The sequence below is a fragment of the Protopterus annectens genome, chromosome 6.part1, assembly GCF_019279795.1.
Source record: "Protopterus annectens isolate FY-2018-M chromosome 6.part1, PAN1.0, whole genome shotgun sequence".
Classification (NCBI taxonomy): domain Eukaryota; kingdom Metazoa; phylum Chordata; order Ceratodontiformes; family Protopteridae; genus Protopterus; species Protopterus annectens.
In genome coordinates, this window is record NC_056738.1 from 194,220,968 (window position 1) to 194,246,221 (window position 25,254).

Below are 25,254 nucleotides of genomic sequence, written 5' to 3' on the forward strand. Positions count from 1 at the left end.
TAATACTTAATACATTTATTGTACATTTATGTGAAATGTCCCCTTATGCTGTGGGCAAGATTTATGCTACCCTTTTTAAACTTTTGCTCTATTATATATATTGTATAAAGACATTTTTGCAAATGTAAAAGACAAAATACATTTTTTTTTACTTTGTAGAATTTTTTTCACTGCATAGCATCCATGGCCTATGACAGAGCAGTACTGCTGTTTTTTACGTGAAGTTTGATGCACAGACATTTGTGTGCTGCCCTTAGTTCACTGAATACTGCAGCTGTTTTGCAGTTGCACCCTTTTTTATGTTCATTGTGTATGCTTTGTTCAGGTTAATCACACTAATATTACTTAATTTGCTTCCATGCTTTAATAAGATTAATATGTGTTTACAATTATTTGGTTAACAGATCTGTGTACTAAAATGTTGCGGGTGGAGCATTAGGAAGAGGAAGATGTGACAAAATGTAGGACAAGATCAGGAAATCTTTATATGCATGGTCTTGTTTAGCTCCATTACCTCCAAAGGAATAAGTAACGGAAAATTAATACAACTGAAAGCAAAAACATATGTGTTACAGCTAAACTGCAAGTCGGGGGATGGGGTGCAAAAGTTAATGCAGTTTAAATTCTCTGATTCATTGACAGATTATGGTGGTACTCGGCCATGTACTATCTGTCACTAATTGGACTGAGCCTGAATGCTAAAAAAGCGCACAGAGCCGCTCTGCTTGTAGTCTGCAAATCTCTTGGCCTGGACAGCTGCAAGATGACGTCACTGAGACAAGTGATAGGAAACAGCTGGCAGCCTGCACCAAAAGGCTCCATTAAGTGTAGCTTCAGAGCACACGAAACAGCACTGTAGCACACACAGTAAGCTGTCTCTTTCTTCTGCAGGATCTCATTCCTTCCTCACATAGCCCTTCTAGAGCGAAACTACTTCAAGCAACTTTTTTCTTTCCTTGAAGTAAGGAAACTATCTCAGATTTTTTTATGTAACAGCTACATTTGCATGATATCCTAATGTTAGTTATGCCTTGGTGAAAAATGTAGAAGCTGTATAACTCAGGCTTTACTGCATGAGAAGTCTGCCATTTATTCAAAGGTTTTATATGGGTATGTGTGTGTGTGTAGGGGGAAGGGTTAGATGAGTGTTTTTTTTTTCCTTGGTATATACAGCATGCTTTAAAATCAAGTAGCTTTCAGCTTTATGTAGAAGGGATGTTACATTGAAAGATAAAACAAAGCAAGAATATTAGGGAGGTGTGGGCACTTTTGTGTATATTTATTCATTAATATCCAGTGGGTAATGTAGGATGACCTTTAGTGTGGCTTGAATCTTATCCACTCTTTTTCTAGCCTTTACAAAATAGTGTAAGACTTTTTTTCTTACAGTTTTGGCTGTATGTAAAACATTTCTTGAATTCTTTGCCTTTGAAGGACATAACATAATACTTTAAGTCAAGCAGTTTCTTTGATAAATGTTTAATTGTGTTGTAAACTGTAACAGTTTAAATAAAAGTGTTTCTTTTCCAACTATAGGCAACACTAAAAATAGCTCCAGTAATAGGGCTGTCCTTGGGACTGAAAACTGCTTCAGCTCTAGTAGGAGGTATTAATCTAATTGACTTCAGTAAGGAGCTCTGTATTAAAAATATGATCTAAGTTAAGATGGGTTCTAAATGGACTGTACAAAAGGTCAGACTGTTAAACCAGTAGTATATGTACTGAGTAAAATTTCAGAAAATTCTGTTATACTTTCTGTGGGGTTAAATGTTAGTCTTGAAATAATATTTTTTCTCCATTGTTTGCTACTTTTTTGTATGCTGTTTAAACCACCAGTTGATTAGCATTTTTAACTGTTAGCAGATTGAAGGATGTTTTATAGCATTGCTTTTTGCTATATCCTACATGTACTTTTTTGTTGTTTAGATTCAGCTCGGCTGTAGAGTAGAGGTGCAATAATGAATTTCTTAAGGTTTACATGATTAGTGGTTGTCTTTTTGTTGTCTTTCTCTTTTTGTCTCTCCCTTTAGAACATGTATTAAAACTCATACTGTCAACTTAAAAAGCTATGTTATAACTTCACCAGCGATAATAAACTATGGTGTGGATGGGTGAAACCTTAGATCTCTGCTGAAAGGATGTGGGGCGTGACTCTGTTGTACAGATGGAGTGTTGCATGTAGATGCTGCTGTTCTTGGCCACTGCAGAAAAAAAAATCCTGAGTTATCTGCAATGTGAAGCATGGCTGCAGAGTCTAGCCATACAGAAACGCTGCAGAGGTCTTTAACTTGAGACACTTGCATTGGAAAGCAGAAGTGTTGTTATGGGAATTGCCATTTATGCATTCAAGTGTAATATAGTAAAGAAATGACAATGCATCAAAGAAATGTTAAGGGTCAGATAAGTGTTGTGTATCTATTTATACAAATAAGCTTAGCTAGAGAACAAGTTGGAATAAAGGAATACAGACTGTTAAAAAAAATAGAACTTTAGCTGATTCATCACATTTGGTAAGCATTTTCTTTTTAACAATTTATTAATGCTAAACGTGGAATGTCATCTGCTGTGTCAGATGACTAGGTTTCAAGACCAGAATCAGACTATTAGTTGCATGGCTGTTGTTGGTAGTGTGGATATGTTGTCCACATGTCACTGCATTATGTAGGATGACAAATGGGGATACAGTTTGGTTTTATATCCTAAAACTTAAGACATCTGTGTGAAGGTTGGCCTTGAAAATGTGCTTATTGGCAGCCTGAGTTTTTGGAGGGGAGTGACTGGAAAGAAAATGAATGCTGAGCTGCATAAAGGCCCATTTGCCTGCAAACCTAGTGCTTAAATATAGGTCTGAGACACTTTTCAATGAGACACTATAACTTTCATTCCTTTCTGCTGGCTTCACCATAGATAAGTAGCTAAGACATGTGATTGGTTATCTTATATACTGCTAAAATATTTTCAGAAACTGAGAAAAGCTGATATTCTCATTCATACCTTCAAAACAAGAAAATATTGTACATATTAAAAAAAAACTTTTTATTTATGCAAAAAATGATAAAGGCTGTAGAAAACTAAAATATAAAACACTGATACATTATTTTTAATGCTAATTCACCCTCATGTATGTGAAACATTAAAATAAATGACATTTCTATGCTGTCTACACAAATCGTTTTTACCCCTTTTCTTCTTGATTTATAAAATATGTAAACATGCAAAGGCTATACTTAAATGTCTGTACATGTATGTGGGTGTGTGAATGGATGGGTATATATATGGAATGACAGGAAAGCAAACTGTCAGGCTGCATATTCTAGAAAGTCTGACACTGTAGAACTATATAGTATCAAGTCATGTTCACATACCCACCCATGTACAGATTCTCTACCTTATATGATAGTGATACAATGCATTATCTCATGTGATCTCCTTCTGCTGATTACCTAAATATGTTCCAGGAGATATCCAGCAAAAGGACTTAATGGCCTAGGGACAACAAAACCACTAACTTCTGTATTACTTATCTTCCACTTAACTCTTATTGAACATAAAACTATGTTTTGATTGATGCTTCTCTGCAGCAGCTTTTTTTGTATTCTGCATTACTGCCTAAAGCTGTGACAACACTTCAGTTTTCCATGTAGATTCATGTTGTAATGCTAAAAGAAATGGGCATCTGAGTGCATGGTTAGCCATATCAGTGGTCAGATCCATAAGGCTGCTGTCTCTTCTTCACCTTGTGAGACCCATGGCATCATACCACTGTATCCTTCCTCAAAACAAGTGATGAGAGCAAAATATAACTTGTCTTATGTCCTTTTGATGCTCCAGTAAACAAAATTCTACAGTAGCATACAGTCTGTGCAGAGAATGGAACAGTAATTCTGCCTGTTGCACCTACCTATTATTGTTGCTTGTTTTTGCACTAGTGATGAAAACACTTTCATTTCTGTGCTGTAGCAGTGAAAGTTTCCCTCTCAGAACATCACATAAGCAGTTTCTACATATTTGTATATGATAGCAGAATTTTTTAGCTCCATTACATATAATATCCCTATATTATTTTATTATGGATTGTCATATGCTGATTGGGATTGGCTGACTGAGCAAAAGAAGCTCATTTTCAGCAGAAGCCTGAGGAGAAAAGTTCCAGATAAAATTTAAGAGATATAAGAAATGTATACAATGCACTAGAACAGTTTCTGTGTAGGCAATGACAAAGTTTCCAAATTATGAATGGAGTATAGAAGAATCAGATTGTGACATGTGAAAAAAAGAATATAAAAGTAAGATAGTATGAAGAGATCTACTATATTATCAGTTGTAACTAATAAGGTTAACACTGAACATAAAAACTACAGCAGCAGAAGTGCACAAGAATGTCATGGGGAAATAGTATTATTCAAGGCTGACTTAATGAAATATTATTTCACTGAGAAGGTGATGACATCAGCAATACTTTAACAGAAGCAATAGCAGAGACTAGTACAATAGAAGAGTTCAGCATTGCATAAGGCAGGTGAAAAACAGGTGTGGGAACAGACAGCTGCATAAAGCTATATGAAGCTAGTACTACCACATATATGACCTCAACAGACTATAGTGCTTGAGAATATTTATATGTTTGTGTGATGACCCACCACTGCCAACCAATATGTGACGTGGATATCCCACCTCTGAGCTAGTAATCAAAGACCCTCAGTCCTCACTTCTAGCACCTGTGGGGGGTGTTCACTGGGAGGATAACAGGTACACACACAGCATTTCTAGATGCAGCTTTCTGCATCAAGTGCAATTACCGTTAAGAGCACACAGAGACCACAGTCAGTCCGGGGCTGGTTTCTCCCTCTTCCTCCAGATCCCCAGTAAGACTCCCCACTGGTACAGCTATAGAACTGAGATCTCAGATGAGTGACCAAGCCAAGACCTCCAGCACCATCTCAGCCCAACTAGTGCTTTGTGTCCCTGCCGACATAGCTGATGCACAAACCCTTTGAAATTTGATTTACACACACACCTGGGAAAGGTTGGCACTGGTTTACAAGCTATGCCCCCTTCTATACAGACTATAAGGTAGTTACAAATGCCACCAGTCACTCCTTGACAGCTAATTTAAGGCCCTTAACAAAGGGTGTCCAATCTTACTGTGTAATATTAATATTAATACACATGGCAGTTTGGCCAAGAGCAAGATTGTTAGGAGTGGCTCACACAGTATCACCAAATAAATATGCAAATACTCTCAAAACTTAAATATCTCTGCAAAGATCAGCCACAATGAAAGATTTAAATATATTTAATAATAAATAATAAAAGACCATGGCAATACTAAATTTATATTCACAGTGAAATCAGAGTTCAGAAGCAGAGGAAATGTTTAAAACAACATTGCAGGACAGGCTCAGACAAATAAATAAAAATATCTAAACTAAGCTTCAGTATATTCATGACTGTATCTAAGAGAATCACTATACCATAAAAATTTACTAAAAGAGCAAGGCAGATTATGTGGTGTGTGAAGCTGCCAGCCTAGCTAGCTAGACTTTTGTAAGTAATTGTAGTCATTTTAAATATTAATATGATCCATAGGCTTGTCTTACAAATGTAAGTAAACTGTATGCTGTGTACTGAGCTTCAAGAATGTAACCACAGTGTACACTACTGGGAAAGAACAGAAATGGATGTAAACTATATGCCTGTGCAAATGTATGTTTAATATTAGTAGCTGGAACATACAGAGTTAACTTGAAAATCCTCAAGAAAATAAGCTGAAATTGTTTACGATTGTGTAGCAAACAGAATGTCTACAGCTAGAGTTACTTTCTATTGTCTTAAGACAGAAATAATAACAAGGTTTAAAATGTAAAAGTGTTAATTGTTTTACAACTTCCAGTTCTAGCTAAACATCTGAGAGATAAGTATTTTTCACAGAGAAATGTTAAATTCTGTTGGTATCTGTTTAGCCTGGGAACTAGAAGCAGGTGTCAAATAGTGATGTCATCTAGCTAACCCAGCAGTAATGTGTATTATTAATTTAAGAACTATCTCAGAGAGAAAGTTTGTGCATTTTGCATCTTGTCTTGGATCTGAACACATCCTCTGACTAGCACTTCTGCCTTGCTAATAGTAAATACTAGATTACAGTGATTTTTCTTAGAGATAGATAGGAATATATTAAGATTAGTTTAGGTGTTTTCTGTATTTATGTGAAACTGTCCTACAATGTTGTTTTAAAACATTTCCTGTGATTCTGAACTCTGTTGTCACTGTATTGAGTTATTGAGTATTGCTATGGGCTTTTATTATTTATTATTAAATATATTTAAACATTTTATATTGTGGATGGTTTGTTTAGATACATTTAAGCTCTTAAAGTACTTGCATATGTGCTTGGTGTCACTGTACAGCCCACTCTTGAATAGCCTTAAACGTTTGGTCACACTTACCATTTGGATAACAGTAACATTACACAGTAGAATTGGTCACCCTTTGTGAAGAGCCTTATAGTAGCTGATAAGTAGTGATTGGTGGCAGCTGGTACTACCCTATAGTCTGGGCAGAAGGGGGCTTAGCTAGCGAACCTGTGACAGCCTTCCCCAGGAGTGTCTGTGTGTTTGTATTTAAATCAAATCATCTCAAAGTGTGTGTGTGTGTGTGTGTGTGTGTGTGTGTGTGTGTGTGTGTGTGTGTGTGTGTGTGTGTGTGTGTGTGTGTGTGTGTGTGTGTGTGTGTGTGTGTGTGTGTGTGTGTGTGTGTTATTTGGGCAGGGACATGAAGTACTGGTTGGACAGAGAGTGTGCTGGAGGTTTTAGCTTGACCACTCAGCTAAGATCTTAACCCTACAGCTATGCCAGTGGGGAATCTTATTGGGGATCTGGAGAGAGAGGGAAAAACAGCCCCAGACTGACTGTGATCTCTGTGTTGCTCTTAAGGGAAATTGTACTTTACTGTGTGTTTACTTGTCATCCTCCCAATGTGCACATCCCTCACTGGTGCTAGTGGTGAGGATTGAGGCTCCTTGATTACTGGACCAGTGCAGGGGCATCACATATTAATTGTTTGGCTGTGGCGGTATAGCCACATTACATATTAATTGGTTGATAGTGGTGAGATAGCCACATCACATGTTAATTGGCTTGTAGTGGTGTGAATATTGAATTCCTGTAGCTTGTGTACAGTGGTCACTGAAGGTGGTTTTGTACTCTAAATCCTCCATGCAGAGAACATTCAGAGTTCATATCACAATTGTTTTTTTTTTTTTTTTTTGATAGCTTAGTTAGTCAGGGAGAGCAGACAAGCATGTCAGCAGAGGAGTATGGTAAGCTGACAAGGAGCCAGTTGGCTGAGATGTCCCATGCTAAAGGACTGATGCACGCCAACCTGACTAAAGCAGACATGATTGAAGCTTTAGTCACAGCTGCATCAGAGAATAGCAACCAGGAGGACAATCAGACTGGCTGTGGAGATGTACAACTCTCAGGAAATGGACAGCTTAACCTTTCCACAGAGGATTTAAAAATCCATCTGGAGTTAGACTTGAGTTGGAGGCCAAGCATTTGGAAATATAATCAGCAGAGAGATTGAGGCATCTAGAGATTGAGGAAAATGAGAACCTGTAATGCCTGGATGCTGAGGAGAAGGAGAGGCAGAGGAACATGAAAAGGAGATGCTGACTCTTCGCCAGAGTCATGGAGATAATGGGGAAGGGAGAAACCAAACCCCAGCAGCAAAAAAAGGTCAGTAAATTTCTTCAACAATTTACAGAGTGGGATAATTATGATATTTCCATTCATATGTTTGAGAGGGTATGTAAACAGTATGATGTTGACCAAGGGCTCTGGGTATGGTTCCTGAACCCCTTACTCCATGGTAAAGTTGTAACTCTTCTTTCCAAACTGTCAGATAATGATTGTTTAAATTATAATGTTGTAAAGAACTGCTTGCTAGAATTTTTTAAGTTAATACCTGAAGATTACAGGAAAATGTTTTGTGAACATAGACACAAAGTAGATGAAAGTGTGTGTGAATATATTGCTGAACTAAGCAATTATTTTCATAGATGGGTGAGTGGATATCAGGTCACCAATTCTGAAGGGCTGGCAGACCTTTTGGTAAGGAACAAGCCCTTAGCACTTTGCCTGGTGACATGAGACTCTGGTTAGCTGTTAGACAATGCTTTACTGTAGATGAGTTGGGGAAGAATGGAGGCCTATACCTAGGAAGCAAGGCATCCCTGCACAGGAAAGAGACACCCAGTGCTGCTCTTGGGTCTAAGGGAACCCATGGTGGGCAGCCCAGACTGCCCCAACAGAATCTGCCAGTAGCAGGGGAAGTCACTAGTCCAGGTACACTTCCAGGACCTAGGGTTAAATGTTTTAAATGCAACCAGTGTTAGCGTATAGATGTCCATGGAGGCAAGCCCAAAACCCACTTCCCCCGGAGTCCTTTGAAAGTTCTTTATCTACTACTTCTAGTATGTCGAGGGATCAGTTGCTAGTGTCCTCTCCAGCTCAACTGGTGAACCTGGGAATATTGAGGCAATGTTACAATTGCCTCATGTACACAGACAATCCTCTCCTTCTCCCACAAAACACAAATACATGCGAGAGATGCAACTATACGGCCAAACTGGAGGCTGAGCTCTCTCAACATAGGACTGGCAAGACCAGACAGGAGGAGAAGGCAACCACACACAATACATACCCAGTCACACATGGTACCATCACAACTTCAAATCATACACATACTCACACAAAGACATACTCGGAGGCTCTGGTCAAAATTTACCAAAACAGCAGAGGCCACCAAAGCAGACACCCAAACAACTACCACCTCACGACCCAACACATGCAACACATAGACCACACAGTCAGAGTGTCAAACAGTCACAGCCCTTAAGGCCAAACAAAATGCCAGACACACTTGTCATTGGTGATTCCATAGTCAGACACACTGGCGTCCGCTCACCAGACTGAGTAAGGAGAAGGTCACAGTAAGCTGCCTGTCGGGCGCTAGAATCCGCCACATAACGCAAGCACTCAGGTCTCTCAACAGCAGGTACAAGTGCGACTCAGTCATTGTCCACGCTGGTGTCAGCGACCTGAGGCGTACCTCCTTGGACTACATGAAAAGGGACGCCGAGGAGCTCTCTGATTATGTAGCCCAGGCAGGTATGACCCTGACCTTGAGCAGTATCCTACCTTCACCTAGAATGATGCCACAATACAGTGATAAGATGATCAGCTTTAATAATTGGCTTAAATTCTGGTGTCATTCAAAGGGGATCCAATGTCTGTCTGCCTGGGATGACATGCTGGACAAGCCACGCTGCTTCAAGGGACGGCTTGCACCTGTCACCCCTGGGCTTCGGATATTGGCAAAGGCTCTTGCCACCCCATAGTGCCTTTTTTAGGCAAGGCTCAAATTCTAAACCTACCACCCTAGAACACCAAAAAGGAAAAAAAACTAAGGGTAATGCTGCTCAATGCCAGAAGTCTCAATCTCAAGATGCACGCACTCGAGGCCCTTCTCAATATGGAGAACATCGATGTCTGTGCTGTGACAGAAACCTGGTTCAAGGCTCCTGAGAGCACCCCAGCACTAACAGGTTTCACCTCATATCATACGTTCACCCCAAAATCCGGACAACACCAAGAAAGGAGGGGGGGTGTCCATATTCATAAAGGACACCCACACCTCAAGGTTGGTGGCAACGCACGATGCATCTGAGACCATCCAGGTGCAATTAACCATAGGCAAGACTGCTCTGCAATTTGTAGCATGTTACAGGCCACCCTCTCAAACTCAGGAACCTCACATGGCCTTCCTGAAAACATTGGAGGGGATAAATGTATCTCCAAACACCATCATACTAGGTGACTTCAACTACCCTAATATAGACTGGGAACACTACTCAAGCCCGAACACTCTAACCCAAAGATTCCTGGAGTTCATAAACTCAAATGCCATGGAACAACTAGTCACCATCCCCACAAGAGGTGAAAACATACTTGATCTCATCATCACGAACATGGGATCAAAATGTTCAACACCGGAAGTATACCCCTCACTGGTGAGATCAGATCATAAACTAATCTCGCTGGAGGTCCTCATCCCGCCCCCACCTGAAACAAAAAAGACCACAGTTCTTCTTCAAACTTCTCAAAAGCCGATTTCACACTTCTAAAAACTAGTGTGGTCTCCTTTAAGGCCCCTGAGCCAGTGGTAAACATTACTCAAACCGCTGAATCACTTACAAATGCCTTCTACCAGCACCTACAGGACTGCATGGATCAGGCAATCCCAAACATAACTAAGACTCTCTGTACCAAAGGCAAGCGTCCAGTCTGGTGGACCCCAGCCATAAACAAGCTCTACAACAAAAGGAGGAAGCTACTACAAGATAGAGCAAAATCCTTGAAAGGTAAGACACCTTTGATCATTATAAGTAAAAACTAAGAGCTCTCATAAAATCATCCAAGGCAAATTTTGAGAGAAAAATCGCCAAGGACTCTAAAGACAATCATAAGGCCTTCTTTAGCTATGTTAGAAACCTAGGAGGAAACTCCCAGATATGCTCAGAATTAGTTCAAAATGATGTGAAAATTACTGAACCTACACACATTGCTAACATACTGGCTGACAGGTTCAGTGCAAACTTCTCCCCTCCCCAAAAGGAGAGATATCTATTCCAGAGGATTGTAGCCCCCAAACATCCCCAACGCCCAGGTGAGAACTGCCCTCACTAAGGCAAAAACACAGCATCCATGGGACGGATGGTGTCCCCGGCTGTGTGCTTCATGAACTCAACGAGGAATTAAACCCACAGTTAGGACAGCTGTTTAATCTTAGCCTCACCTCAGGATCATGCCCAAGGAGTGGCGACGCGACTGTGGTCCCACTTCATAAGGGCGGTGCCTCCACAGACCCTGGAAATTACCGCCCATTAGCTTGACAAGCCTTATCTGCAAAGCCATGGAGAGGATCATAATGGAACTCATAAATAAAGACATAGGGAACTTGCAGACTTTGGATCCAACCCAGTTTGGCTTTGTCAAAGGCAGATCCTGCCTCTTAAACTTGGTTGACTTTTTCGAGACAGTCACCAAGGCCATTGATGAGGGAAAGGCAGTCCATACAGCCTACCTCGACCTGGCAAAGGCCTTGACACAATACCCCACTCAGGTATCATCGAAAAACTCATCAGCTTGAATGTAAACCCATACATCACAAGATGGGTTGCAAACTGGCTAAGCGACAGAACCCACAGGGTCAGAGTTGCTGGAGCCATGTCAGACTCAAAGCCTGTCACAAGTGGTGTCCCACAGGGCTCAGTCCTGGGTCCACTCTTGTTTGGCATCTACTTTTCTGAAGTACAAGCAAACACAGGAGGGTTATGGCTGACAAAGTTTGCAGATGACTGCAAACTGGGCCATAGTCGAAAACACATCTGACACAGATATCCTCCAGAAGGGCCTCACAGAAACGGATAACTGGTGCCAGAGCCATGGCCTGAAGTTAAACGCCAAAAATGCATAGTCATACCCTTCGGGAAAAACAAGGTTACCCCTAGCTACCATATAGGTGACAATCCACTGAGCACAGAAAAGTCATCAGGGATCTGGGGACCCAAGTTGACAGTAGTCTTTCGTTTGACACTCATGTTGCTAAAGTAGTTAGGAAAACCTTCTATATCGCCCACCTGATCATGAAGGGATTCACATCTAGATCAAGGGAGGTCATCGTCCCCTGTACTCATCACTCATTAGACCTATGATTGAGTACAATGCCCGTTCGAATGTATCTGACCAGACACCTGATGCAGCTTGAAAGGCCCCAAAAGTTCCTCACCAAAAGGATAAAGGGTCTCAAAAATATGTCTTATGCTGCCCGACTGAAAGAACTCCAGCTTTATTCAGTCTCATACCGCTTGCTCAGAGGTGACCTGTGCCTGACATATAAGGCCATGTCAAACCCAGATTTGATGAATATGCTTCACCTCAAAAAATCTAGATCCCTCAGAACCACAAGGGCGGGAGACTTAAACCTTGACACTGTTATAAATAGAACGTGCTGGAGGGACAAATTCATCACCCAGAGACTCCCTATGCTGTGGAACAAAATCCCGGTACATGTGAGGCAGAGCACCTCGCTGGCCTTGTTCAAGAGGAATCTTGACCAATGGATGGGAGATCGCAGATATACCCCAGGGATTACTTCAGTGTCACTGCTTGACAGAGGCACAGAAAAATGATAGGCATAGTTTTTATTCAAACTAAAGGGGTGGCGAAAGCCACATAACTATGGGCTAGGCTTATAAATGCCCTTGGGCAGATAGCCTAGTATGAACCTATGAACCTATGAACCTATGAACCTATGAACAAAAGGTGGGAGAGCCAGTAAGTGGGAATGACAAAATGCCAATAGTAGGTTTTTGAAGACAACAAGGGTACCAAACTACCACTCTGCAGATGTCCTGATAGGGAATGATTTTGGTAATGCAGTACCATGTGTTCATGCAGTTACATGCAGTCAGTCTTGGAGAGAAGCATGTGGATCTGGTAGCCTGGGGGAGACCCAGACAGACCATACACTTGCAGCCAGGACTGGTGAGGTGGTTTCTTCAGGGAGGGAGCTACCCTGTAGCAGTGAGACTGAAGGTGAGCCACAGCTGCTTGTGAGTATGGATGTTCACTTGGACAAAGTGACTGCAAGGGCAGAGGTGAATAGTAGTACCCAGGCTGACAGTGAGGCACAGCTGTCAGAGGATACCAGACTTCCTATAGAAGTGTAGCTGGAAAGGGTGACAAGAGAGAGTTGAGACAGGCTCAGCTCTCAGACCCTACATTACAAGGCCTGAGAGAGGTAGCTTGCGAGGCACCTGATTCTCAAGGGAAGGGGGAATCTGTATACTGGGACAAAAGGTTACTGTATAGAGAGTGGACCCCTTAGGGAGGGCTAGTGGGTGAGAGAATATAGCAATTGGTAGTGAGCAGACCCTACCATCTGGCACTTCTAGCCATAGCCCAAGAAATTCCCTTTGCAGGTCATATGGGCATAAAATGTACACAGAGATGTATTATGCAGAACTTCTTTTGGCCTGGCATTTTCAGAGATGTAACAGGGTACTTCAGGACCTGTGAGCACTTCCAAAAAATAGGCAAGGCAGGAGATGAGATGAAAGCTCCTTTCATGCCTTTGCCTGTGATTGAGGAGCCATTTCAGAGGGTAGCTATGGATATTTTGAGGCCTCTTGAGTACCCCAAGTTCCACAGGGAAGAGGTATATCCTAGTGGTAGTAGATTATGCTACCAGATACCCTGAAGCAGTGGCTCTGTCTTCCATTGATGCAGGAAATGTGGCAAATGCTTTGTTAGAGATTTTCAGCAGGGTAGATTTCCCAAAAGAAATACTGGCTGACAGAGGTGCCAATTTCATGTCAGACCTGCTGGCTTGTCTGTGGAAGTACTGTGGGGTGAATCACCTAAAGACAAGCCCCTACCATACCCAGACTAATGGTCTTGTTGACAGGTTAAACTCTACACTCAAAACTATGCTATGGGCATTTGCACAACAGTTTAAGAGGGACTGGGACAAATATATGCCCCATCTGTTGTTTACTTACAGAGAAGTGCCCCAAGAATCCACAGGGTTTTCACCCTTTGAGCTGTTGTATGGGAATAGGGTGAGGGGGCCTCTAGATTTTATTTGAGATGAGTGGGAGGGTGAGTGTGAATCCCACAAGGAGTCTGTTGTGGCATATGTCCTAAACCTCAGGACAAGGCTCATGGACCTCATGGGCTTGGCCCAAGAGAACCTGGCAGAAGCCCAACAGCAGAAAAAGGCCTGGTATGACAGGAATGCTCAAGCTAGACAATATGCTGTAGGGCAGCAGGTAATGGTTCTCATTCCTGTCGGACACAACAAGCTGCAGGCAGCTTGGGGGGACTCTACATGGTGGTAAGGAAGGTCAGTAATGTTAACTACATGGTAGAACTACTAGGCAGGAGGTAGGGGCACAAATTGTACCATGTTTACATGATGAAACTTACCATGATAGGGAGGCCCTTGTGCTGAGTATTTGCAGTGGATTGCAGGAGGAGTCTGAGGGAGATCTGATGACTGATCAGCTCAGTGAAGCTCGGACTGACACCTCAGTGGAAGGGGTAACAATGTCCCAGCAGCTATCCCCTACCCAGGTTCGAGAAATCTGAGCAGTGTTATACGAGTTTGGGGACATGTTCACTGGGAATCTAGGGTGCACCCACCTGGTGCAGCACCATGTGGATATAGGACCCCAAAGTCCTATTAAGCAGGCCTCTTAAAGGGTGCCTGAGAGAGTCAAACAGACTCTGAGGAAGCAGATACAGGAAATATTTGGAACTAGGGGTAATGCAGGAGTCCAGTAAACTCTGGGCCCCCCCAGTGGTGCTGGTACCAAAGAAGGATAGCAGCACCAGGTTCTGTGTGGACTACAGGAAATTAAATAGTCACACAGAGTCAGATGCTTACCTCATGCCTAGGACAGATGAAGCCCTAAAGCAGCTGGGTGGGGCTAATTATCTTACCACCATTGATCTTAGCAAGAGTTACTGGCAGGTGCCCTTGACTCCCAGTGCTAGAGAGAGGTCAACCTTTGTGACTCCTTTTGGTTTGTATGAGTTCACAAAGATGCCCTTAGGGATGAAAAATGCCCCAGCGACTTTCCAGAGGCTTAGAGATCTTATCCTAGCAACAGCAGGAGATTTTGCCTTTGCTTACCTAGATGATATTGCCATCTACAGCTATTCCTGGCAAGAGCACCTTCAGCACGTCAAGGAGGTGCTGGGCAGACCAAGGGCAGGGTTGACCATTAAGCCCAGCAAATATCAGGTGGGTATGGCAGAGTTCTCCTACCTTGAACATAGAGTGGGGAGTGGTAAGATCAGGCCAGAACCTGCCAAAGTGGAAGCCATTCAGGCACGGCCTGCACCTTTTACAAAAAAGCAGATGAGGGCATTTTTAGAGACAGCTGAGTACTACAGAAAGTTTGTTCCCCAGTTATAGTACCATAGCTGCTCCCCTCACAGACCAGACAAGGGAAAACAGGTCAGATAAGGTAGTGTGGACCCCAGCATGTGAACAGGCATTCCAAAAGCTTAAAGAAACTTTGGAAAGACCCCCTGTGTTAGGCAGTCCAGACTACAGCAAAGAATTTGTTGTGCAGGTGGATGCTTCAAACCATGGGATTGGGGCTGTACTTAGCCAGATTTCTTCAGAGGGAGAAGAGCACCCAGTGGTTTATCTCAGTAATAGGCTCCAACTTAGGTAGGAATACTATGCAACTGTAAATAAGGAATATCTAGCCATAGTATGGGCACTGCAGAAACTTCAGCCTTATCTGTATGGAAGGAAATTCACTGTAGTTACAGACCACAATCCCTTAACATGACTACATTGAGCCAGCCAGCAAAATGCCAAGTTACTAAGGTGGAGCCTAGGGTTGCAAGCATATGATATGACAGTGCAGAATTGCAGTGGGTTTAGCAATACCAACGCAAATGGACTCTCAAGACAGGGAATGGGGTAAGGTATTCCCAGATAGGCTCAACCCTGTCAAACAACGTTTCTCAAGGGTCACTTGAAAAACTAACTTGATTTCTCTTGGGGGGGATGTGAAGCTGCCAGCCCAGCTAGCTAGAATTTTGTAAATAATTCTCTGTCATTGTAAATATTAATATGGTCTATAGGCTTGTCTTACAAATGTAAGTAAACTGTATGCTATGTACTGTGCTTTAAAAATGTAACCACAGTGTACCCTACTGGGAAAGAACAGAAATGGATATAAATTATATGCCTGAGCAAATGATGTTTTAATAGCAGTGTTTCAACAAGAAGTCAGAATGTCTACAATTAGAGTTTCTTTCTGTTGTCTTAAGACAGAAATAATTACTAGGTTTAAAATGTAAAAGTGTTAATTGTTTTACGACTTCTGGTTCTAGCTAAATATCTGAGAGATAAGTATTTTTCACAGAGATATGTTAAATTCTGTTGGCATCTGTTTAGCCTGGGAACTATAGGCAGGTGTCAAATAGTGATATCATCTAGCTAACCCAGCAGTAATATGTATTATTAATTTAAGAACTATCTCAGAGAGAAAGTCTGTGCATTTTGTATCTTGTCTTGGATCTGAACACATCCTCTCATCAGCACTTCTGCGTTGCTAATAGTAAGTACTAGATTACAGCGATTTCTCTTAGAGATAGATAGGAATATAGCAAGATTAGTTAAGATGTTTTCTGTATTTATGTGAAACTGTCCTGCAATGTTGTTTTAAAATATTTCCTGTGATTCTGAACTCTGTTGTCACTGTATTGAGTTATTGAGTATTGTCTTGTGCTTTTATTATTTATTATTGAATATATTTAAACCTTTTTTATTTTATTTATTTTACATTTGTTGACCGGGATAGTCCGACTGGATACATGTCCATTTTCAGCAGAGGCCCGGGGAGAAAAGCTCCAACAGAGTTAAAATGACAAATTGTTACAAAAAATAGTATACAAGATGAACAAAAATGAGGAAGAGAGAAAAAAAGAAAAAAGACAATTTACATACTATTATAAAACTACCATGCTCTATCAAATGCAGAATACTACTAATCATTAGATTATACATTAATAACATGCTATCAGAGTCGTTAGGACATATTATAGCTTAGAGTTTGGCAACATACATAGTTTTTTTAACCCTTGCTAGGTTGTTCTTTTTGGGAATGGATAATACAAAGAACTAGTATGGGCTTGGTTTTGGTTTTAGTTTACGGCAAGGAGCTAGTCTGGGTTTGTGCAAGGACAAAGCCAATGTGACTTAAAGTGGAGTTTTAGACTCTTTTTGAATTGAACTAGTGAAGTTATAAGCATGAGGTTGTTGGGGAGGGAGTTCCATATTTTTCTAGTGGTATTGGCAAACAGTGCGGCAACTTAGATTAGAGTAAGGAGTCATTAAATTTTTTAGAGCAGGGGTATTCTCAGGTTGTTTAAGGATTTTGAATGCCTCTATGAGTTGGTACTGCTGGAGAAGGCATGGGAATTCTATCCAAGTTTTTTCAGGTTAATACAATGGTGCGTTCTGTAGGGTAAGCCAGTTACGAATCTGGAAATATTATTGTAACAAGATGAGAGCTTATTTAGGTCAGATTTGTTAAGGTTAGTAAGCACAGGAGAGGCATATAGTAGGGTAGAGAGAAGGTGTGAGCGGGCAGTGGCTGCCCTGGCAGTTGGAGTAAGGAAGGTTTTTATCCTGTATAAGGTCCCAAGTTTCTTGTTTACTGACTTAATGGTTTGGTTGATATGCATGTCAAATCTGAGTTTATTGTCAATGTTTACTCCTAGTAGCTTTGCATAGGTGTCAGGAGAGGTAATGGTCCCATTATTGGATTGTATAGTAAAGTGTTCGCTAGGTGATTTATTAGTTGGGTAGAAGAGAAGTAGTTTGGTTTTATTTGGATTTAAGATCAGGTGATGGTTGGCGAGCCAGTTTTCGACTGCAGTGAAACTGTGCTGGGTTGTAGTTAGTAAATTTTCTAGAGAGGCATTGGAACATATTAGAGTTGAGTCATCTGCATACTGAATACAGGTGGCTTCAGGGATGACTGTTTGGAGGTCATTTATAAAGACTGAAAAGAGAAGAGGTCCTAATATGGAGCCTTGAGGAACTCCTATGGTATTTGGTAGCATGCAAGAGAGCTTGTTCTGCCACAGTACTGCTTGTTGTCTCCCAGTGAGGTAGGCTTGAACCCAGTCAAGAGCTGGACTATCTAGATGCAGGGTTTCTAGAGTATGAAGAAGTAACTGGTGGTTTACCATATCGAAGGCTTTCGACAGGTCCAGGAAGAGAGCAGAGGATATTTTTTTGTTATTCCGGTTAAGGTTTATATTTTCAGTAAAAGATAGGAGGGCAGTGGTTGTACTGTGATGGGGGTCTGAATCCATGTTGAGAGTCTGTTAGTAGTTTATTCTGGGTGAGATAGAGCATTAGTTGGTGGTGCACACATTTTTCCATAATTTTGGCAAGTGGTGATAGTATGGCTATTGGTCTATAGTTAGATAGTTCTGTGGATGTACCACCTTTATGGAGTGGTATAACATAGGATATTTTCCATAATGAGGGGATTGTGGCCTCGGTTATGGTTCTGTTAATTAAAATCGAGATAGGGTAGGCTATGACATCTGCAGCTATATGCAGATATTCAGCTGGGAGAAGATCGGCAGAAAGGGTGGTTGGCTTTAGCTTTTTCAGAAGGGATCTGATAAAGGATGTGGACACAGGTTGGAGGTTAAAAGAGAGTGGTGAGTCGGGTGTAGCATTTATTGATGTGGAGGGAGGAGATAGTTGGTTAGCTAAGGACTGAATGGTTTCGGTGAAGAAAGTATTGAAGGAATTTGCTACTTCTTCTTGGCTCTTGTCAGATAATGTTCCTGGGGTAGGAGTGGTGGATTTGCCTGGTTGGAGAAGTTTATTTAAGCCTGCCCAGTACTTTTGAGGGTTATTTTGATGTTTAGGTTGCAGATGGTAAAAGTAGTTTTTCTTGTCTAGTGTGATGGCTTTTTTAGTCTCATTTCTTAGTTGTTGGAATTTAATGTGGTCTAGGGGTAACTTGGTAGTACGCCATTTTAATTGTGGCTGGTTTGTTTAGAGATATTTAAGCTTCTAGAGTACTTGAATATGTATTTGATGTTACTGTACAGGCCATTCTTGAATAGCCTTAAAAGTCTGGTCACACTTACCATTTGGATAATAGTAACATTACACAGTAGAATTAGTCACCCTTTGGGAAGGGCTTTATAGTAGCTGATAAGAAGTGGTTGGTGACAGCTGATACTACCATATAGTCTGGGCAGAAGGGGGCATAGCTAGTGAACCTGTGCCAGCATTCCCCAGGAGTGTCTGTGTGTTTGTATTTAAATCAAATCTCAAAGTGTGTGTGTGTGTGTGTGTGTGTGTGTGTGTGTGTGTGTGTGTGTGTGTGTGTGTGTGTGTGTGTGTGTGTGTGTGTGTGTCAGCTACTTGGGCAGGGACACAAAGCACTGTTTGGACAGAGAAGGTGCTGGAGGTTTTGGCTTGACCACTCAGCTGAGATCCTAACCCTATAGCTGTGCTAGTTGGGTGTCTTATTGGGGATCTGGAAAGAGAAGGAAAACCAGCCCCAGACTGACTGTGATCTCTGTGTGCTCTTAAGGGAAATTGTACTTTACTGTGTGTGTACTTGTCATCCTCCCAATGTGCACGTCCCTCACTGGTGCTAGTGGTGAGGATTGAGGCTCCTTGATTACTGGGACAGTGCAGGGGTGTCACATGGTGTATGGTTCTTCTTCTTTTCAGGATCAAGACAGAATACAGAATGCTCTATCTCACTAACAGACTTCTCAAAAAATATCTAAAATATTATGGCTAGGATAGCTTGCATAATTACATCATTTCTTGATATCTGACTTCTAGTTCCCAGGTAAAACCCTGATTGCTGAAGCTTGCAGGATGTGGCACTTACCTTTAGAAGTACAGATACAAGAGTTTTTTGCTCAGATCTGTGGCAGATGCTGGAAGTTATAAAACAATTGCATTCTCCATGTTTTTAGAGTAGTAATTAATTCTCCCCAAAGACAATACAGAAAGCTTCCTAGTGCAGACTTTGTGTCTCTGGCTGCCTGTGAGATAGCCTGTTTATGGCCTAGCCTATAAAGTGATTTAATTTCAGATACTTTTCTAAAGTTTGCTGGGCTGAGGTCAACCCTCCAGTTTCCAGTTTCCACTGTTAACACATATACATTTAAACAGCTGCAATAGTGCATGTACATTTATGTTCTCTGCAGTAAGCACACTGTGGATACTGTCCAAACTCCAGCACTTTACAAAATACCTTTTCAACACACATCTGTACAAATCAGTGTGATACACACATGACATACACTCCTAATACATTTGTAACACAAGCATCTTATATGACATACAGTTCTAATACACTTGTAATACCAGCATCTTGTATAAATTAGTTTAATATTCACAAACAACATAATTGTTTACAAAATCCCAGCTAGCTGTGTTGGCAGCACCTCCTTTTGTTTTGTATAATGACTGAAATTTATATTTAATCTACATACATGTCAGATGATAGAGAACATAGTTACAGGTTGAAAATGAAAAAAAAGGTGTTGCTAGAAAACACACTCTGCCCACGTGACAGTAACCTAAGAACAGGATGATTTTTTTTTTTTGTGTGAATCCGATTTATGTGTTATAACGAGTTAACAGAAGGGGCTTCATAGTATGGACAGTGGGGCTAATGACACCAGATGTACACTCTCATACACATTCGGAGGATTACAGATGTGGCTTGCATTAAGTGAATGATGTTATCTGATGAAGTCTTGGTGGATGAAAACATATTTGAAATCGTCAGCATTAATATTTGTGTGGTCCTGTGTGTTTCCGTGGAATAAAGAGCTAATTTATCATGGTTTGTGGAGTGTGTTTTCTAGCAACACCTTTTTGTTAATTTGTTGCTGGTTTGAAGTTGTATTTCCCCTTTTCTGTTGGTTTTGATAGTTACAGGTTGGAGTCTCATTACAGTTTGTAATTTACAGCAATTCACAGATATCACTAACATTGTGTTATCATAGTTATGACTTGACAGCTGGAAATGTAAAATCTTTCCTTTAGAGAGGCATTGGTGAGGGATCAGTGAGTACCTTGGTGAATAAATCATGGCATAGTTGATGCAGTCTCACTGAGAAGACTGTAACCTATAATGATCAGCTTGATGTATGTTGTGTCCATAGGGCTGCAACTTATAATGATCAACTTGAAGTCTTTTTTTGTGCAGCCTCTGGGTTATGCTTGGAATTTCATTTTGATGACAGCAGTGGGTGCAAATAAGACCAGCAGTTTTAGAACAGAATGCATACTAAGCTTCACAGTCAAGGCTGTCTGATAAATAAGAACATGAAAAAGATTGGGGGTAGTACTTTATCCCATTTACATAACAATGCAGTAGTTAAAGAGAAGATTAGTTTGTTACAACAGTGTAGAAATGTGGCATTGACAGACATAGATGGAATCTTGACTTTTTAAGAAAAGCTGTGCTATCTGTGGGTCAGATTAAGCAGGTTAAAATTTATTATCCAGTTACTCTTATTCCTAGGGAAAGGTGGTATTGAATTTTACCAGCCATGACCTATTGTCATGTGGCCATCAATGTAATGCAGATGCAGTAGCCTTTACGTATATATAAATACTTTACAGTGTTACATGTAAAAGTGCACACCTGTCCGAGGTAAATGACTGCATACAAATGTCTACTTACATAAGAAGGAATTGGACAAGAAATGGAGCTCTCTTGGTGTGAAGGACTGCTCAATGGCATAAGCTTAAAGCAATCATAATTATCACTGTGAAGGAGAAAGACATTAAGCAGTACAAGGGGAGGCAACAACTTTCCATAGAATGTAAGTGTTAGTACAGTAAATTACATAGAGTTGAGAGTAAATGCTGTAAGGAGTGTACATTTGAGACAAAAGGCTCAGTTGACCTTGCCATCTAGAGGGTAATAATTCAGAAATAATTATAACCCATCCTCACAAGTACTAGTTTTCACTGAAAATCGTGCCGGTATTTCTGACACTAAGAGTAGTAGACTGATAAAAGTTATGCCTTATCTGCCTTTAAAGAATACTGGGATCATTGTTCCATATGCATATATCTACAGGATCAATAGTACAATGTGTATAAATGGAAGAAACAGCCATAAAATATGGAAGGTTGATTTTACCATTGGCTGAAGCACATTCTGATGCAATTGTCATTTTTCATGGCAAGATTATCTTGGCCATTAGTCTGTATTATCTTTTTCAAAGAAAGCAAAGCAAAGCAAACCAAAACTTTATTGTCATTCAGACCTTACAACCAAAAAGTGAACAGTTGAATGAAATTACATTCCTTCTAGCTCATTTATACACAGAACAGACTATTTACAACAAAATCACAAGCACGTAAAACACACAAACAGCATGCACACACGTAACATAAAGTCCCAAACAACCGAAACTCCATCTCCACACCAAGACTAACCCAATTCCACCGATCTAACAGAACAAGGTCCAGATCAGCACACATATCCAAGCTGACATTTGGATCTCCACTATCCGGCCTCGTCCAAGCCAACAACCACAGTCTCCACGATTAAATCAGTCACCATCCACCATCATCTCCTACACTACCCTCATCTTCACCAGCATTGGTCTAGCTCAACTTCCAGAAACCACTCAGATCTGGCACAACACCCTCCAACAATCCAGCACTCGACCACCACCATCCACTCCTCCCAGCTCATCTCTCCTCACACAGGCTCAAATAGCCATGACTAGGCCAACCATTCTGCCGCTCTAACCACACCATCCAACCGATCCACTGATCCGATTGACTGACACCACAACCACCTCACTCTAATCTCAGCCACCAGTGACCCAGGAAAATGATCTGACTATGGGGAACTACAGAAAACAGCAAAAAACAAAAAAAACAAACAATGAGAGCCAAAGAGGCCACTGCCGCACAGGCGCCGCCATCTTATGCCATCTTACTTAAAATCAGACATTGACTGTTTGTATTTTTAATTATACTTTACTATGTAAAGTTCTAAGCAAATATCTGAACTGCACATAAGAATATTTGATGGTTTAGCATGAGTTCTCACAAGGGCAATTGAGGCAGAAAGAATGACTGATAAGCTGTGAGGCTCTGGAGGGTAATAATCCAGGGATAATTATAAAAACATGCAGGTGTGAACAGTGTATACACAGATGCCTGATTGTAACTCATAACTGTTTAAATGTACTCCCTTTTATCTGTCTACTCAGCTTCTCTTTGTTTTGCTGTTGTCTCCATACTTCCTTCTGAGTTATACAGTACCCTCAATTCCCTACTATCCATAAAAATTGCTGATGGTTTAGCAGTACACTGACACATTGCAAACCAAATATTAGGAATCCAGAAATCCTGAATGTTTTCTTTTTTCTAGCAATCCCTCACTTACCAAGTCTACTATCACTTTGACTGGAACACTTCTCCATTGTGGCTCACAGGGATATTTACAAAATCAGTCATGGTGTTTCTGGAGATACAACATGGCACAGCTTGGATACAGATTCCTTCATCTTAGTTCCTCCTTATCATCTGGTAAAGAATTGTAGTTGTATGACTAATGCTTAAAAAAACACTCCCAACCACAGCCTTGGACTTCTCCAAATTTCACTTCTCAGTTCCAATGGTAAATTGCTAGAAAAGTTGGTAACCAGTCAGTTTTATGAATGACTCCAGAAATATTTCTATTTAAGGGCCAGAATGGTAGCATATCTTCAAAGTAAGGTATTAGCACTAAATAACTTTGATAATATTATCTCACTGTTTCCAGACCCTGTGACACAAAAACTGGCATTTTGCAATGCAGATGACTTCCTGTTGTTAAACTGCCTATAGTCCATCACTCTTGGAGAAGTGCTCTCTAAAGTGGATCTGGCACTACCTGCCTGTTACAAGAGTGCTTTAGTGTTATATAATTAATCTCCTGTTTTACTTGCACTGGTGCCCAAAGGGGTCTAAATTCATTCGTAACACAAACCTCTGAACTCTATGATCTGTTAATTAGAATGTGTTCAGACATCCCTAGTCATTAACTCTGACACAGATTCACCACTCCTAAATAAGGGTTTTAATTCGTTTATTTAATAAATGATTTTTGAGTTTCCAGAATGCAGCTTGAAGTCAGCTTTGAGACAACTTAAAACATGGTCTAAACTGCTCCTTAATACTCGTACATATTCTAAGATGCTGCATCTTTCTAAACTTAGCCACTGAATAACTGCATACCGTGTATAAATACTTCATCTTCTTCTGGACATAGAGCTAACTTTTAACTGCTGTATAGAAATGCAAACCAGATGCTTACGTAACTGACTTGCATCAGCATGCAAGACAACAAGTATACTAAAACACAAGGCTAGTTTCACTGCAGACAGATGTATACTCATACCATTAGGGGAATATGCTCTACTCTCTTTTTCATACTGTTTCTCTTAAGGTTTACATTCCTTAATAAGATTTTCAGGTTCAGCAATCTCTGGAGACAAATCGAACATCACACCATCACTTTGAGAGAAAACATCTGTCTCCCTATTAAAGGCTATTTCCTGCAGCTGTCACCATGGTAAATAAACTCCTGGTTATGACTTATGCCCACATCTTGTCAACAATCACTCTTCCACTAGTCACTTATAGCCCAGAAAGATGGTACCATCTTATTATACAGACATCTGAAGTTATAGTAATAGCACCTTATAACTTACATTATACACAAGAAGCAAATAGAGCTATTATGCATGACTTGCCTTCTTTTTTAGTACAAAGTTATTATAGTATGCAAAGATTAAGAAACCTTGTGAAGATACATTGTCAGTGACTTTTACTGCATTCATTTTTTTTACTGTTATTATGGGTATGGGTATTTATATAAATATATATATATATATACATATATATATATATATATATATATATACATATATATACATATATATATATATATATATATATATATATATATATATATATGTATTTATATATATATATATATATATATATATATTTACAGACTTTGTATTAAAACATTACCCCACCTCGATTTCACGCAGTAGTAGGAAAGGGCGTGTCCTACTCAATTGACAGGGCTGAGTGACAAGCTATGCAGATTATACAGTAAGATGGTGAATATCCATTGTGAATATTCCTGCTCTGGCAGTTTTTAAACACAAGCTTCATGCTTTTTTATGTTATCTTTAATTAGAGTTACTACAGCTTTTAGTACACGATAGGTAAAACATAGATTAAATAAAGTTATCCTCATTTTCTACATTTATAAATGTACCGTCGAAAGAACTGCATGTCCTGGGTGTCTCACTAGCTTTGTCACTTTGTACTTAACCACATACTGTGTTGTAGGGTAAGAAGCGGGTCAGAAGGGCAGTATGTATGCAGTATCCACAAGTTCCCGTCTTGCAGTCCATGCCCATAACCCGTGCACCCCCCACCTTTCTTTGGTTTGATGTTGTGCAGTAATTGCTTTTGCATGGGGGCAAGCCCCACCCCATACACCCTCCCACATTTTTTTAAGCATTTTTCTGGAGATAAAGCAACAAGCAATATTCTGAGGCAGTGGGACAATAA

At 40.5% G+C, this 25,254-nt stretch overlaps 1 protein-coding gene across 3 annotated transcripts in view; it reads left to right on the plus strand.

Moving 5' to 3' along the window:
• Window positions 1–808: 808 nt before the first annotated feature.
• ANXA6 (annexin A6) overlaps window positions 809–25,254 on the plus strand; it is a 779,963-nt gene continuing 755,517 nt past the window's right edge. For 2 of the 3 annotated variants that reach the window (XM_044075650.1, XM_044075651.1), the window contains exon 1: window positions 810–961. The gene's annotated coding sequence lies outside the window, so the exon portion shown is untranslated. Of the gene's footprint in view, window positions 962–25,254 lie in introns of all 3 variants that reach the window. The other variant, XM_044075649.1, reaches the window with a different exon arrangement.